At 33.1% G+C, this 12086-nt stretch overlaps 1 protein-coding gene across 11 annotated transcripts in view; it reads left to right on the top strand.

The window, feature by feature from the left end:
• WASF1 (WASP family member 1) overlaps positions 1 to 12086 on the top strand; it is a 78863-nt gene that overhangs the window by 14156 nt on the left and 52621 nt on the right. For 5 of the 11 annotated variants that reach the window (XM_054490463.2, XM_054490470.1, XM_054490466.1 and 2 more), the window contains one exon: positions 6840 to 6983. The exons of the other annotated variants lie outside the window; for them this stretch is intronic. The gene's annotated coding sequence lies outside the window, so the exon portion shown is untranslated. The remainder of the gene's footprint in view (positions 1 to 6839; positions 6984 to 12086) is intronic. 11 annotated transcript variants of the gene reach the window in all.

The raw sequence follows: 12086 nt of genomic DNA, 5'->3' as shown, positions 1-12086 counted from the left end.
GTACAGCTGTACAAAAGTATTTTCTTCCTTTATATTCTATAAGCCTTTTTTATTTTTAAATTTTTAAAAGCTTTTTTTGGTTAAAAACTAATACCAAAACACACACCTTATCCTAGGCCTACGCAGGGTCAGAATAATTGATATAACTGTCTTCTACTTCCACATCTTGTCCCATTGGAAGGTCTTCAGAGGCAGTAACAAGCATGGAGCTGTCATCTCCTATGATAACAGTGCCTTCTGGAATACCTCCTGAAAGAGCTGCCCAAGGCTCTTTCTAACTTTGCAAAAAAAAATAAGTAGAAGGAGTACAGTCTGAAATAATGATAAAAAGTATAGGATAGTAGATAAATAAACCAGTAATATAGTAGTTTATTATTATCAAGTATTATGTAACTATACTTTTATGTAACTGGCGGCACAGTAGGGTTATTTTTTTTTCCAGTATCACCACAAATATGTGAGTAATGCTTTCCATTATGTATGATGGCTACATTGTGTATGATGGCTAACACTGTATGAGGGCTACAGTGTTACTAGGTGATAGGAATTTTTTTTAGTTCCCTTAGAACCTTATGTGACTACCATCATATATGTGGTCCATCACTGACTGAAACTCATGACTGCAACGCCAGTTATATTAAGATAGGGTAGCCCTTTATCCTTGGAAGATTCTGCTTTAAGAAATACTTTAAATTTTTTTTTTCACACAAAAAAATAAACATTTTTGAGTTTTGTGTGCTATGTGCCAGGCTTTATGCTAATCATTGTTTCTTATTTAATCCTCATAAACAGCCAGCCAAAGAAGGCAGGACTAGCCACAGAGGGACGGAGAAGTTAAGATTCTTTGCACAGTTTGTAAATGGCAGAGCCAAGATTCAAACCCATCTGATCTGTGGTCAGACTCTGTACTCCTAACTGCTATTTTGTCTACCTTTAACTGCTATTTTATCTACTCTGCTTTTAAATTTTACAGATTAAATACAACTAGCAATATTTTTGCTTGAGGACACAGTAAATTAAAAAGTCTCATCCATTGCTAGAGTATAAAATACCAATATTAATTTATTATTTTAATGAATGTAACGCTAAAACTGAAAGACCTTTCATTTCATGTTGACTTTCTGGTGTCCCTGGTCATTTTTTGAGCCTTGCTTTCTATAAAATGAGTAAGCTAACTGTTCTCATTGTCTTCAGGATAGTCTTTGTAAAGACTATACTTTGGTGTGTAAATGTAATTTGGGGAATACCACTGATATTTTTAAAACATTTAAAATCTTTTCAGGGTAAAAGAGTTCGGAAATATTTTGGTCAAAATGAGGACTCAGATTAGGAGAATTATTGTAGGGCTTTTTTTTTTTTTTAATTGGTAAACTCTCTTCTTAGTCTTTTTTCTCCCTGGTTTCCTGATCCAAGACACTGTTTCTTTTTCATAAGCATTCATCTGCTTTTCCATTTCCTTTATTCCCTAAATAATATAGAATAAATGGCTTATCGTATTTTGGCTTGGTGTATCACTGATTCTTTCATGAATGATTCTGTTTTCCCATCTGTATCCTTGACATCTTTAAAATATAACTTTGCACTACTGCATTTTTACCCCTTCTCCTTTTACAAAAACTGTACATATCTATTTGACTTTTGTGCTTTGCTTCCTTTATTCCTGGAATTCATGCATCTTGCCAGGAACATAAAGGGAGCTAGAAGGGTGCACGAGAACTAAGGCTTCTAGAACATTATACTCAGACTTTATCATGCATCTTGTTAAAAAGCAGATTCTGATTCAGAAGTTCAGGGGTGGTACCAAAATATGCAGTTCTTACAAGTTCCTAGTTGATGTTGATGCTGCTGATGCTGATTTAAGGACCACACTTTCACTGGTACAGAAGATCCATGTCAGAAAGAAGTAGTTAGAAAAAGTTTTGCTTTATATAATAATATATTATAAAAAAGTATTGCTTTAAAGGGAATACATTCTTAAATGATCATGTTTATAAAATAGATGAATTCAAAGGAGAGGCAAAAGGTCAGGTAGGTAGAGTGAGAAAAGATAGAAAGGCAACAGACATCTGAATAGAATACCTTCTTAGTTCCTAATGTTGCTAGAACTCTTTTATGACGTTTAAAAAATTGTGGTAAGATACACACGAGTTGAAATTTACAATTTTAATCATTTGAAAGTGTATATAGTTCAGTGGCATTAAGTACATTCACATCTTCCAACTTCTTTTTTAAGATACTTTTATTTTTTAGATCAGTTTTATGTTCATAGCAAAATTGAGCAGAAAGTACAGAGAGTTCCCATATATTCTCTGACCCCACATATGTATAGCCTGTTAACATTCTGTACCAGAATAGTACATTTGTTACAACTGATGAACTTACGTTGATAAATCAAAGTTAATATTTTATACCAGGGTCACTCTTGGTGTTGTATATTTGATGGGTTTTGATACGAGAAATGTGTAATTTCACGTGTCTGCCATTTTAGTATGATACAGAATAGTTTCAGTGCCCAAAAATCTGTACTCTGCCAATTTATCCTCTCTCCTTTCTAACCCCTGGAAACCACTAATCTTTTCTATAGTTTTGCCTTTTCTATCATGTCATGTAGTTGGAATCGTAGAGTATGTAGCCTTTTCAAATTCGCTTCTTTGACTTGGTAATACGCATTTAAGGTTCCTCCCATGTATTTTCATGGCTTTATATTTCATTTCTTTGAGCGCTGAATATTCCATTATTTGGGTGTACCACACTTTATTTTACACCTACTCGAGGACATACTGGTTGGTTCCAAGTTTCGGCAGTTATGAATAAAACTGCTAAAACATCGACGTTGAGATTTTTGTATGGGCATAAGTTTTCACCTCTTTGGGTAAATACCAAAGAATGTTTTTGCTGGATTGTGTGGTAAGAATTTGTTTCATTTTATAAGAAACTGCCAAACTGTCTTCCAATTATGCATTCTCAATAGCAGCGAATGAGAGTTCTTCTTGCTCTGCATTCTCTCCATCATTTGGTATTGCCAGTGTTTTAGATTTTGGCCATTCTAATAGGCATGTAGCAATATCTCGTTTTAATTTGCAGTTCCCTACTGACACATGATGCATGATGTTGAGCATCTTTTCATATGCTTATTTGCAATCATGCAATCAGTGTATCTCTTTTGGTGAAGTGTTTGTTGAGGTGAGAACTTTTTCCCAATTTTTAATCAAGTTGTTCATTTTCTTGTTGAATTTCAAGAGTTTTTTGTATATTCTGAATAACAGTCTTTTATTAGTCTTTTGCAAATATTTTCTCCCAGTCTGTAGCTTGTTTTCTCATTCTCTCAACATTGTCTTAACAGAGCAGAATTTTTAAATTTTAATAAAGTCCAACTTACTAATTATTTTTCATGGATTGTGCCTTCGGTGTTGTATTTAAAATGTCATCTTCAAACCCAAAGTCATCTTGATTTTCTGCTATGGTACCTTCTAGGAGTTTTATAGTTTTGGATTTTATGTTTAGATTTATAATCAATTCTGAGTTCATTTTTGTGAAGTGTGTAAGGTCTGTGTCTAGATTCAGTTTTTTGCATGTGGACGTCCAATTCCAGCATCATTTGTTGAAAAGACTGTCTTTTCTCATTTGTATTGTCTTTGCTTCTTTGTCAAAGATCAGTGACTATTTGCACGGGTCTGTTTCTGGGCTCTTCATTCAGTTTCATTGAACTATTTTTCTATTTCTCCAAAACTACACTGTCTTGATTACTATAACTTTATAGTAAGTCTTGAAGTTGCATAGTGTCAGTCCTTCAATATTGTGTTGGCTCTGCTGGGTCTTTTGACTCTCTGTAATAAACTTTAGAATCAGTTTGTTGATAGTCACAAAATAACTTGCTGGAATTTTGATTAGGATTGTGTTGAATCTACAGATCAAGTTGGGAAGAACTGGCATCTTGACAATATTGAGTTTTCTTGTCTGTTATGGACTGAATATATGTCCCCATCCCCCACCCCCAAATTCATATGATGACATCCTAACAATGTGATAGTATTAGGAGATAGGACTTTGGGGAGATGATTAGATCATGAGAGTGGAGTCCTCATGGATGAGTGCCTTTATAAAAAAGTCCCCATAGCACTCTCTGGAGCTTTCTGCCATATGAGAACACAACAAGAAGTCTACAGCCTGGAACAGGACTCTCACTAGAACCTGACCATGCTAGCACCTTAGTCTCATAGAATTCCAGCCTCCAGAACTGTGAGAAATAAATTTCTGTCATTTATAAGATGCCTATTCTGTGGTACTTCGTTATAGCAGCCCCAAATGAGAAACTGTCCACAAACAGAGTATCTCTGTATTTATTTAGTTCTTTGATTTCTTTCGTCAGAGTTTTGTAGTTTTTCTCATATAGATTTTGTACAAATTTTATGAGATTTATGCTTATTTCATTTTGTGGGGCTTGCAACATATGTTATTATGTTTTTAATTTCAGATATCACGTATTCATTGTTAAGATGTTGGGAAGCAGTTGACTTATATATATTAATCTTGTATCCATGCTGTAATTGCTTACTAGTTCCAAGAGTTTTTTGGTTGATTCTTTCAGATTTTCTATGTAGACAATTATGTCATCTTTAAACAAAGACAGTTTTATTTCTTCCCTCCCAATCAGCATACTTTTATTTTCTTCTCTTGTATTAACTAAGACTTTTGGTGTGATATTGTAAGAGGGAACATCCTTTCCTTGTTCTTGACTTTAGCAGGAAAGGTTGTAGTTTCTTGCCATTAAGTATGATGTTAGCTGTAGGTTTTTTGTAAATCTTCTTTTCAAGTTGAGGAAGTTACCTTTTATTCCTATTTTGCAGAGAGTTTTAGTAATGAATGGGCATTGTTTTTTGTCAAATGCTTTTCCAGTATCTTTTGGTAAGATCATGCAAGCTTTTCTTCTTCAGCCTGTTGATATCATAAATTATGTTAATGGATTTTTGTATGTAGAACCAGCCTTGCATATCTAGGATGAATCTCACTTGGTCCTGGTATGTAATTATTTTTACACATTGTTGGAATCGATTTGTTAATATTTTGTTGAGGATTTTTGCATTTTTGTTAATGAGAGATATTGGCCTTTAGTTTTTTGGATTTTTTTTTTTTTTTGCCTTGTCTTTATCTAGTTTTGCATTAGGGTGATATTAACCTTATAGGATGTGTCTGCTTCTATCTTTTCCTTTATGCCTTTTGAAGCAAGAAATACATTGTCTGCGTGACAAATCTTAATTTATATGTTGCTTGTTTTGAGAATGCTGAATAATGAAAAAGTTAAGTTGTGATTAGGTCAGAGTCGACTCTCAGAAGAGTCTACCAAACAGTAGGAGAGGAGAAGCAGAATTTATCTATATTCTAGGACCTGTCCCAAAAAACAGAAAGTTTTTTATTCTTAATTATTAATACTTGATATGTTTGTATTATTTTTACTCTTTGAATAGTACATTGAATGTATTTTCTTAAAATATATTCACTGAAGTGCCCAGTTTATACTTCAGATATATCAGTGATACAGATAGAATTCTGAATTTTATGACTTGTACTCTTTCAAAATTGCTTAATAATAAACTTTAGATTTATTAAACTCATTTGGTGATAACAAAGTCCTCCATTTTGTTTTGTGTTAGACCTCTTTTCTTTATTTGCATATGTGGGTAATCATATTATTTGAATGCTTTCTATAGGGATTAGGTTTTTGCTGAAATTGTGGTCCTTTCATAGAGGTCAGGTTAAGGCTGGGCCTTGGTTCTTCCTGTCATGTAGCTTGTTCATAAAGTACAAAGTAATATAGTTCATCATAGTAAGTGAGAAATCTGGAATGTAAACATCATTGTAATAATTCATTGTAAAAGGTATAATTTCTCCCCAGTTTTTTGCTGAATGGCAAGGAGTGGGTGATTCCTATTTAGTTTTTTAAAAAAGCTATAGAAAGCAACATATACTATCAGTTTTCTTCAGGGAAAACATAATACAGTGCGATAAATGAGGTCTCACATATCTTGACCATGTAAAAATATCTGGACAAGTTTAATCTGGTAAAATAAGGTACTCTTGACTGAAGAATGGTCCACTGCTATCTAAGAGGCTCATGTGAGTATAATGAGCTTATTCAGGGGATCAGTATGTGGAAGAAAGAGGGATAGCCAAATTTATCCAACAGTTGGTAGGTTTTTGGATGAGTTTCATTGCTAGTTAAATGAAACTTTAGACTAGTTAGTTCCTCCCTCCTAAGAACATGTTTTCTTCTAAATAAGATGGTGATAATGAGTAAAATGAGGTTAGTTGGTAGAAAATGTAATACATTATTTAGTACAGTTAAACAGTGCATCATGAGTAAAAGACTATAACATAAGTAAAAAGGTACTTAAAATATTTGTTGAATTAATGAATTTAGAATACTGCTTTTTTATCTTCTGAACTTAGAAGTCAGAGGAAGACATCTTGAAAGGACTTTCTGATTTATTGAGCCTTAGTTTTAACAGCTAAAGATTTTCCAGTCAGATATGGCTTTAGTAGCGATAGGTAAAGTTTTTTTTTAATGAAAAAATATTTCAGACTTCTGGGTAAGCAAGAATTGCATTTATTTCATCGAGATAATTTCAAATTCATAATTGGTAGAATTGATTAATGAGGATTTTACTATATTGAGCCTCTCATTTCCTATTATAATTAAAAGTAATTGGCTAAGCTTAAATTACTCCTTAGGCCTCATGTTTCATTGTTCTAATTATTCAAAGAAAAAGGTAAGTTCTTTGAGTATGAGAAACAAGGAATAATAAATGTTGGATATTATTTTTGTTCTCAATTTTAAACAGTGTTGGAGAAATCAGCGTGTTAAAACAACTGTTGATGATAGCTGTTGGAGTAAAGTTGCAGTGGAAGCTATGGCTGCAAAATCGTTAAAATCTTCAAGATAAAATTAAGAAGTAATGTATCTCAACAGCAACTCCTGATAGCAGGTGTCAGTTTAAAGCTACTTCTCATTTCTGCTTCAAAAGTTATATACTAATAAAAGTGGAATGGTCTTGAAAGCATCTTCTGCATTTAAAAATTAAGTGTGTAGGGACAGGATTAGAAAACATTGGTGGTTTTACAATAGGTTTGGAACCAGCTTCTAAATTTTTTCATTTCTGTTAAAGGTAGCACACTCTCCTAGGCTCAAAACCTTTCTTATTCCGTATCTAATGATTTTTCTTCTCTTGTTTCCAACTACCAACAGTCTAAAACCCGAATCCTCATCAGTTCTTCAGTGGTAAATTATAAGTGCTCTTAAAAGAGTCCTATATCTCGTTTTCCCATTATTTTTAGTCTGTTCAGCAGTTAGCTAACATATTATTCTTCCTTGCTCATAGTTTTCATTAGACACTTGATTTTAAATCAGCTGTTTTTCTTACTATACTGTTTTTTACTGTGATGTAACAAGTATAACATTTTTAATATAATTTTGTGTATGATGAAAGTGTATATTCTGTTTTTAAATTAGACTTATTCTAACTAGATAAAACTTTCAAGATGGTATTTTTGAATGTAAAAGGTTATTTTAATACTAAATAGGAGTTGAAAAATTGCTGAAGCCATTGTTCTTTTAGAGCTATGCTAAAGAAATAGATGCTTCCCTAGGTACAGGTTGAGCATCCCTAATCCAAAATCTGAAATGTTCCAAAATCCGAAACATTTTGAGCACCAACATGACACCACAAGTGGAAAATTTCACATCTAGGTACTTAAAACCACTTTAATGCACAGAATTATTTAAAGTGTTACATAAAATTACCTTCAAGCCATGTGTATAAGGTATATATGAAACATAAATGAATTTCGTGTTTAAACTTGGGTCCTATCCCCAAGAGATCTCATTACATGTATGCAGTATTCAGATAGTTTTGAAACTGGAAACACTTCTGGTCCCAAGCATTTCAGATAAGGGATGCTCAACTTCTAACTGTGTCTCATGAATAGTGATATTTATTTGGTTTGCTGGCCATAGCCCGGCATTATGCTCCAACAGGTACCATCTGGTGCCAGTTGGAGTTGCTATTTGAAGACCCGTATCAGGTGCCAAAAGATAAAAGTAAAGGTGTGGAAAAAATATTGTAATGTCACTTCACTTCAGTGATAATGTTCCTTTTCTCAGATTCTGGCAGTGTCACACGGTTATCCCCTGTATCAATGGTTCTCACCTTAAATATGCATGGAGCTTGGTCTAGAACCTTACTGTCTTTAACTCAACAGACTGTTTTTTGTTTTCATTTTTGTGTTTTTTCCAAATGCAGGGTTGACTCTAGCTACTAACCTGTGTATTATTTTTACTTATTTGCTCTTTTTTCTTTTCCTGTGCTTGCGTCTACCAAATTTGCCTTCCCCAGTTTTTAAAGTAATCTGTAATTTTCTGTTCTTATTCAACTAATTCTGAATAGTCAAAACGCAAAATGCTGCTAGTTGCTATGGGACATACAGAGAAATATAAGATATGATCCCTGTCTTCAGGGAGCTTATGGTATGACTGAATAGATAAGATATTAAGCATGGAAAACTGAAATAGTGTAAGAAACAATTCAAGAAAGATCACAATGCAGTAAGTGGCTATTTGGTTAATAATAATAATTACTAGCATAGAAAATAGAACTCTGAATTCAGAGGAAGGACTAACTCACCATGAACTGGGTATATTAAGATTTTCATGGCAAAGGAAGGATTCATTCAGGACATTGAAGGATTAATTGGATTGAGCTAGATAGGGAAGAAAGTAGACATCCATTCTAAATAGAATAGTAGCTGGTTCTAATCTTCACTCTTAACTCCAACATGAATCATATCTTTTTTAAAAAAAATTGCTATGCTTATGGAGTTAACATTGACTCAGACAAGTCACCTGAGTGAATTATTCACTTATTTTATCTTGGGGTCAAAGAAGCTCATGTGAGGGTTCCTCATTCCCTAAGATTCTCCTTTTATGTAAGATTGTAAACAAGAAGGCACTTTAGAAATAATGTAGTCCAACCTGTAATCTCTTCTAGAGGCAAATAATTTCCTTATTGGAAATGTCTAATATAAAAAGATTTTTTTTCTGTTCAAATTAAATGTCTTCTCATCACTTTAAGCTATTGATCCTAGATTTGCTTTCAAAGAACTCTCTTAATCTCATTCCAAGCCAGGAAATGATAATGGCAAAATAGTTTGACCAAATCTACCTTTTTAGTTTCTGTTCCAGTTTGTGCTTATAGCAGATAAAAAGCATACTTATGTGTACATTGTGATGGTATATTGGTATATCGAGGCCAAAAATAATGCTTAAGAGTTACTGAATTCGTAAGAGCCCTGATACTTAGGGAGAACTATAGATTAAGTAAATCTATATTGATTTACTCCATAGACAAAACTGAAAATATGTAAAGAGTCTGATTATTTCAGGGTATTAGGAGCACCTGGTTCATTACTTTTGAATGCCCTAGCTGGAAGTCATCCATTGTGTAGGTGTCTCTTTCAGAAGTATCTATTTCATTAATACTAGCTGTCCTATTTATATTTTCAGCATATTATGTCCTTTTATATCTTATTTGGCATTAGGATGTTCTTAGCAGAAGTTTTTACGTGTGCCTGACTTTTACCAAGGACAACTTTACATGAGATCCAGGCTTTGGATCCTTTTAGTCTTTGCATTTCAATTTTTATCCAAATTCCCTGATTTTTTTTTAGTACAATAAAGTTATAAACCATGGCTGAAAAATATTTAAAATCTTCAAATGACTCTGTTGCAATATTTCCAAATCTGTGGTATGTTTGTTTGTTCCTATATAAAGTAAAATATCAATCAAAGGTAATTATATTCAGGTGTATAGTTAGGATAGCTAATTTTATTAATCAGCAGAAAAGTTTATAATCTTTATAATCATGTTTATTAAAATGTTTGTAATAATGGATAAATTGTGAAGTCTAGGGAACAGTTTTTATCCTCATTGCTTCTGTATGGAAATTCAATCAAGTGAAATTTTGTGGAACTTTCTACTTATATCTTTCTCTTAAGGTACTTTTTTATAATATGCAGTTACTGTCCTGGCTCAAACCATGCCTGTATTAATATATTTTAGGTATTACCTTTAGAATTCTTTTCTAAAGGAAATCAATAAATTACTTGCTTCATCCTCTTCCATTTTGATATTAAAAGCTATTTTTAAGTCCTGTGTTTCTATATGATATTGTCAGATACTTTAGAATGTTCTTTAGGAGTGTTCATTCACATCATTGTAATCCATATGATATTGTATTATATTAGGTATATAGACCACAAAATAAAAACATTGAAAATTATGTTGGAAAAAAGTAAACTTAGAGAAAAGAGACCTAAGTCTCAGCCTGTGAGTCCATCTTCCTTGCCATCATTCAAATAATTTGTAGAACCTCACTTCCTCTAACATGTTTCAGATATAGAAAAGAGTTCACAACTTCTCCTGAAATTTACTTTTGGAACTCAAAGAAATCCCTCTAATTTTTCACTCCAAATGTATCCTCAACTCTTCTTCTCCCTACTTAAAACAAACTTATGTATATTATTGTCACATTTAAATACAAGCACAGTCCCTCTTATCAAATGTTTTATAATATTCTATTCATTCTAATTGAGTGTTTTTAAATCCAGGCTTATAGCATAAACCTCAAATTACCAGACACACACAAATCCAAGTTTTCCTATTGTTGGCATTTTTTTTTTTTTTTTTTTGAGGCAGGGTCTTGTGTCACCCAAGCTGGAATGTAGCAGCACATTGTAGAAACCAGGTCTATGTTATCCAAGCTGGTCTTGAACTTCTGAGCTCAAGCGATCCTCCCACCTCAGCCTCCCAAAGTGGGATTACAGATGTGAGCCACCGTGTCCAGTCTTGTGTTAGCTTTAAGCAGGATAGAAAAATGCAAATTAAAATTATGAGATACCACTGTACATGCAGTAGATTGACTAAAATTAAAAAGGTTGACTATGCCAAGTTTGGGTGAGGATACAGTGAGAAATCAACATAGATTGATTTAATCTATGGCTTCTTTTAAATATTAGAGCTCTTATTAAATCAGTCTTAAACTTTCTTTTTGGACTCAAAATGTCAGTTTATCATTACATTGTACAGCTAGTTATTTTTATCTGCCATAAGGTCAAACTGGAACAGAAACCAGAACAGTAGATTTGGTTAAACTGTTTTGCCATTATTATTTCCTGGCTCCCTATCTTCACCTAGAACTCTGTTGGTGGAAATGTAAAATGGTTAAACTGCTTTGGGAAACAATTTTGTAGTTTTTTACAAAGCTAAACATATAACCCAACCATTCCACTGCTAAGTTTTTACCCAAGAAAAACAAAAACATTTCCACATAGAGACTTGTATAAAATGTTCATAAGTTACTTTATTTATAATAATCAAAACTGGAATATTACCCAAATTTCCATAAACAAGTGCAACAACATGGATGAATCTCAATCATCTCAATCATTAGGCTGAACAAAATAAGGCAGACAATAGTTACTACTCTGTGAATCCATTTATATAGAATTCAACAAGCAAATTAATCTATGGTGACAGAAAGGTCAGTGGTCCTTGGAAACATGAGGGGAGGAAGGGCTTACAAAGGAGAAAATTTGGGGGATGATTGTGATGATTTCACAGTATTAAGCCATGTTAAAACTGTTTTAAACCTAATCAAATTTTACACCAGTATGTGCAATGCATTAGTTTTCTTTCACTGCTTAAGGAATTACCACACATTTAGCAGGCTAAAACATCTCTAGTAATTCTCTTATAGTCCTGTAGGTCAGAAGTATGAGTAGGCTTGGCTGGATTCTCTGCATAGGGACTCAAAAGTCCAAAATCATGGCACTGATGGCTACAGTTCTTTTCTGTTGGCTCTGGGGAACAATCAGCTTACAAGCTCATTCAAGTTCCTGGTAGTTGTACAATCTTAAGCTTCTCTTTTAATATCTGATAAGTACAGAGGCAGATTCTATTTTTCCTGATGGATATAATTCTTCAATGTATTGTGAATTGTTTCTGTTGGACTGTGAAGACAAAATGAAAGTTTAG

The sequence above is a fragment of the Pongo pygmaeus genome, chromosome 5, assembly GCF_028885625.2.
Source record: "Pongo pygmaeus isolate AG05252 chromosome 5, NHGRI_mPonPyg2-v2.0_pri, whole genome shotgun sequence".
NCBI lineage: Eukaryota > Metazoa > Chordata > Mammalia > Primates > Hominidae > Pongo > Pongo pygmaeus.
The sequence above is the reverse complement of the archived record's forward strand: the minus strand, read 5'-3'. Positions and strand labels throughout refer to the sequence as shown.